Raw genomic sequence first — 6,221 nt, forward strand, 5'->3', positions numbered from 1 at the left:
GCCTTTTCCTTGACTCTGATCCTGTTCAACATCTCTGCAAAGGCCACATCATCTTTCTGACGCATGATCTCGGTTAGAGTGAAAATGTTCCTGCCTGCCTGTCAATCTGTTCTGGATCATAAACACAGAGAGGTTTAGACTGTCGCACTGGTGGCAGCTGGTAAAAATCTCCAACGGCTAAAACTGACACTCCACCAAAAGGTCTCTGAGTGCCTTTGATTTGTTTCAGTCTTGCATCCACAAAAGCAAAAGGGGGTTTTGAAACCATCCAAATATCATCGATAACAATAATTTCTGCATTCATAAGCTCCGATCTTCATCCAGTTCACTCAGACTCCTGGGTAGTTTGAGTAGGGAATGTAGAGCCATTGATTGAAAAAGCTGCTGCCCCAGTAAATGAACTCAGTAAAATGGATTTGATATGTCTGCTTCTTCTGCATTAGTAGGCAGTCTGCTCAGAATCTTTGATGCTTCAAAGATCGCGGCGGTAAGAGACGTTTCGAGCAGAGGCTCCAGCTATCCATTTAATCCAATAATAACCCAGTCACGGCGAAACATGACGCCGTGAAGTACAATCTAATTGGAGAACCGAGCACCCTCTCCCCGGACGTGTTTTTCTCCCTAATTTAAGGCTTTCTTTTAATGACATCGTTGACATTTCTCAACAAAAACACATGAAAGTGTCACTGATAATTCAACAATAAAATTGCTTCTTGTTTTTGCCATCACACATTTTCTGAAGTCATTCAGGATCAGAAAGTGCAGATTTAACGTACACAATGCTTTGTTAGGTTTATTATTTTCATTTCACACGTAAAACACATTTATAGATTCATTCACCACTCCCTCAGTTTTGGATGCGCTCGGCTCCAACCAATCAGACCAATTTATGCTAACGGCGCACTAATCCCATAACTGCACACTACCCATAATCCTCAACCGCCGTTGCTATGGAAGTGAAGAAAACCAGCAGCTATGCGCTACTATTCCTATTATTCCTTTATTTATTCTAAAATAATAGGCAGTCATAATTATTATCATAATACGAAAGTAAACTGGCCCAGTGTTTAATGATGTAAAAGCCTTGACTTGAAGTATGCACTCTGTTTGAGTTTGAGACATCTCTTTTCATCCGGTAGGAAACTGCACAGGAAATGTCATGGCTTCCAAATGAGGAGTTCTGAAAAAACTAACAGGATTGTTTCTTTCTGCTGGAGCCACACAATATGTGTTATCACTGAAACAGAGAATCTCTGAAATGTCTACAGGCTGCAGACAACTTTCTAGAGCAAAACCTCCATTGTTCAAATCACTTTCTGGATCCTCTGGATTCTGTTCCTCTGGTTGTTCATCACAGGATAGCATGTTAATATCTTGTTCACTTTGAGACTCAGATTCACACAAAAGGGCATCTTTTTCATACTTGTCAATTTCCATTAAATCTGCTCGAGCATCAGTTCCCATGGTGCGTTCATCAATACTGTCAGGTAACATTGGATCACAAAGCAATGCATCACCTCTGATAATAATATCTGTGTACTGCAGATGAATCTTAACTTCTTCAGTCTCAACCTGCAGTCAGCTGAGACTGAAGATGTCACTTGGATGAATGACGAAACGTTTCTCCCACAAAACACTACATCCAGATGAACAGAATCGACTTTTGGAGATTTATTTACCTGGATGATTGAGCATGCATCAAGACAAAACCATTCAACTACACCAATTTGTTGCAACATGAATACTGACAGGGACTAGAATGACAGAGTATATTTCTCCAATTGGCTTCACCTACAGAGGTTTAATCATGCTGCATTAACACTGCCTTACCTTAATCTTCCCAGTTTGCCCCATACCAATGAAATGTTCTGTTAAGGTTCAATGTGGGGACTCAAGCGCAGGACTCCAGAATCAGCTGAACACAATAATTTATTTACAGAGTTCACCAGGTGTATATACAGGAAGTACAGGGCAGTGCTATATACAACAATGTGAGGGACGGGGCTCCAGGGAAATCCAAAGGGAGAATCACTCGCTCTCCAACTTTCCACATTCACGACCGCAGTTCCTTTCCTTCCCTTGGACGCTACTCTCTGGAGTTCATGGGTTTTTACACGTGCCAACCATTGGACGTCATCATCCGGCTGACTTCTCCACTCCACCTTTGTGCAGGCCTCATCAGTGACGCAGGCCTTCGCAGTGCCAGTGTTGCTCTCCTCCACAGGCTCTTGGCCTGGTGTCTTTCACTGGTGATCTGTGTTTCTCCCCTTCAGCTGGTGAGCTCCTTCATGTGTAACGAGTTATTCCTTCTTTTTTTCACAGCAGGAGAGCTGTTGTTTCGAGTATGTGTTTTCATTTGCTCCACTTTTTTCTTTTGCCTGTGAGCCCGACCTCATGTTATCTCCGTTATCTTACTCCTGTTCTTTGAATTCTCCTATAGAGCTTCCTTTCCTGTCACAGCTTTCTTTGGCCCACCTTTTCTAATCACCCACACACTCTTCAGCTCCTTTATCTGAATTCCTACATCTCTGACTTTTTCATGTTTACTTCTTCTCCTCTAAGCCATAATCGCATTTCTAATATTGTTTAAATACAAAGGCTTTTTCCTTTTTGCATTTTAGATTCATGTTTTCTTTCTAATTACCAGCTTTTGCTGGAACAAAGGCTCTGTCATCCCCTCCAAACCCTGCTCCTGTGTATCTCCCCCTTGCATGATGCGCACTGCTTATAGTGTTGTGTTTCTTACAAACTGCAGAGATTTATTTATATTTGCTTTTATTTTATTTTCCTTGTAACACTAAAACAAGATCATAGGGGATTTATTACCAAATACAACATTTTGTGTTTTTCTGCTCAACTTTCCTGTAAGTGACAAGATGCAGCTGTGGGATCAACTCTGTCACTATTCAAACCCTCCTTCCTGAAATATTTGCCCCCTAATTTGCCACAATACCTATTAAACTTGACAGATTAAAGGTAATAGTAATTTTGTATATGTAAAAGAATTTGCTAAAGAATTCCTTAAACATATAAAGTTTAATTTGTTTATTTACTTTCTTACAGTGGTTTGCAAAAGTATTCGGCCCCCTTGAACTTTTCCAAGTTCAAGGGGGCCACAAACATGAATCAATTTTATTGGAATTCCACGTGAAAGACCAACACAAAGTGGCGTACACGTGAGAATTGGAACGAAAATCATACATGATTCCAAACATTTTTTACAAATAAATAACTGCAAAGTGGGGTGTGCGTAATTATTCAGCCCCCTGAGTCAATACTTTGTAGAACCACCTTTTGCTGCAGTTCCAGCTGCCAGTCTTTTAGGGTCTGTCTCTACCAGCTTTGCACATCTACAGACTGAAATCTTTGCCCATTCTTCTTTGCAAAACAGCTCCAGCTCAGTCAGATTAGATGGACAGCGTTTGTGAACAGCAGTTTTCAGATCTTGCCACAGATTCTCGATTGGATTTAGATCTGGACTTTGACTGGGCCATTCTAACACATGGATATGTTTTGTTTTAAACCTTTTCCATTGTTGCCCTGGCTTTATGTTTAGGGTCGTTGTCCTGCTGGAAGCTGAACCTCTGCCCCAGTCTCAAGTCTTTTTCAGACTCCAAGAGGTTTTCTTCCAAGATTGCCCTGTATTTGGCTCCATCCATCTTCCCATCAACTCTGACCAGCTTCCCTGTCCCTGCTGAAGAGAAGCACCCCCAGAGCATGATGCTGCCACCACCATATTTGACAGTGGGGATGGTGTGTTCAGAGTGATGTGCAGTCTTAGTTTTCCGCCACACATAGCGTTTTGCATTTTGGTCAAAAAGTTCCATTTTGGTCTCATCTGACCAGAGCACCTTCTTTGCTGTGTCCCCCACATGGCTTGTGGCAAACTGCAAACGGGACTTCTTATGGTTTTCTGTTAACAATGGCTTTCTTTTTGCCACTCTTCCATAAAGGCCAACTTTGTGCAGTGCACGACTAATAATACATTTATTTTATTTATAGGCGCCTTTCAGACCCTCAAGGTCACCTTACAGTAACACGTAAACATACCATAAAAAACATAAGAAAAATGTATATATAGCAAACATGGTAGATAAAATTTAGACATAAACAGCCATAAAAGTATAAAAGCAAATATAAAAACTGAGCAAGGTAAAAATGGCCTAAGACAGATCGGGTGTATGCAATTCTAAATAGATGAGTTTTGAGTAGTGATTTAAAAGTGGTGAGACAGTGTGTGGTCCGTAGAGCAAGTGGAAGTGCATCCAAAGTCTCGGGGCAGAACAACTAAAGGCTCTGAGTCCAATGGTAGTCAGGCGAGCAGGTGGAACAGACAGAAGGGAAGCTGAAGAAGAGCAGAGTGTACGAAGGGGTGAGTATGTGTGGAGAAGATCAGATAGATATGGAGCAGCAAGGTTATGAAGCACTTTGAAAGTGAGAAGCAGGATCTTGAAATTGACCCGGAGGTGAATTGGGAGCCAATGGAGCTGTTTAAGAACAGGTGTTATATGTTCAGTGGATCTAGTTCTGGAAATAATACGAGCAGCTGTATTTTGAACTAACTGCAATTTATGGAGGGATTCATGAGGTAGACCATAGAGAAGAGAATTACAGTAATCCAGACAAGATGTGACAAGAGCATTGACAAGTATGGCGGTACTGTGTGGTGTGAGTGAGGGACGAAGACGGTTAATATTACAGAGATGAAAGTAGGAAGACCGAGTGATATTATTTATATATACTAACTTCCCTTTTTCTCATTTATCTATCAAAACTCACCCCTTACGCGTATTCCTCTAACTCTTATTTACAGCAAGAATTATTTTTATATTTACAGCAATACATGGTTATATTCATAGATTAATATTAAGCAGTATTTACAGCAACAAACAGATTATACTCTAGACTACTAGTCAGCAGTATTTACAGCAGTAATTATACTCAAGGGTTAGTAACAACTATTTACATATGTACACTTTGGCCAAAGGTGTCACCTTTTATACAGCGACGCGCGCAATTTACCCAGCGTGTCCAGACTATCAAACCCTCACTGTGAGTCCCAAGTCAAGCGTTACTTGCTGAGTTCTTATCTCCAAAATTCCCCCAAAGCCTGAACAGACCTGACTACAGAGTAATTCACTTGGGTTAACCAGGTTAACTTATCAACCTAAATGGATGACTAGATTTTCAGTGTTAACCACCGCGAGGGTGCCATTATGTACATAACTTTTCATCAATTCAACTTTTCACTTCTGCGCAGCTTACACATATTCTTCAGATACACTTCCTCGACACTGAAGAATAGCGGAAAAATAAGCCCAAACTCCCCCAACACAGCCCTGGAGTTATACTCCAGCACGTGGCAGAGTAGCCTTTTACCCCCCCCCAACACACACACAGCACTCACTCACACTCCCCCCACGGGGTCACAGAAGTTACAGGAAAAACACACGCTGAATGATGGAGCTGAAACTGGAAGACATTTGTCACGGTCTGCAGACCGTGGGGATGAGGAAAGTAAGCATTGGTAAGCCATGGTAAGCATTGTCAGGCAAACTACTGAGTACCGTTGCTGCTAGTGATGTGCGAATCATGAATGAGTTGTTCAATACTCGAGAATCACTTTACTGACTCGTGAATCATGATTCACAAGCCCAACTGACTCATTCACTGACTCATTCCTGTTGCTGTTAGCAAACTAATTTATTTAGTAGAAATATATCTAGCTTATAATTAAAATTGTGTGGAAAAAAACAACAGCCAGTTTCTTAACAAAAACATTTCTGCTCTGAACTCGGAAAAAAAAAACCCTGAGTAGAAGCTCACATCAAGACAATAGCTCCTCAGTTCACAGTAGCATCGCTCAGCTAACATGCAAACAGCACATTTGACTCACTCACCCCCTCTCTCCTGGCTCACAGCTTCTTCTTCTTCTTCTTCTTGGTTGGCAACCAATGTTAAGGAGCATTACCGCCCCCTGGCTCACGGCTCAGTGGACATTTAGATGAGAAAATATATATTTGACACATTTGAGGAAAATACTAATAAAATAAAAAATAAATAAATAAAATAAATGTTCCCTTTAGAAATCTTAATTTTTTTGCTCTATAAAAATAGCTGTTTTTCTTTTTCAATCACTCATCTTAGCAGTAGGATTTACATGAAACTGGAACAGCTTTATGCATACTTTTTTCCACACTGACTTTCAGGCTTCTTTAAAT

Source organism: Perissodus microlepis, chromosome 14 (assembly GCF_051167445.1).
Source record: "Perissodus microlepis isolate ML-2025 ecotype Zambia chromosome 14, ASM5116744v1, whole genome shotgun sequence".
NCBI classification, from domain to species: Eukaryota; Metazoa; Chordata; class Actinopteri; order Cichliformes; family Cichlidae; genus Perissodus; species Perissodus microlepis.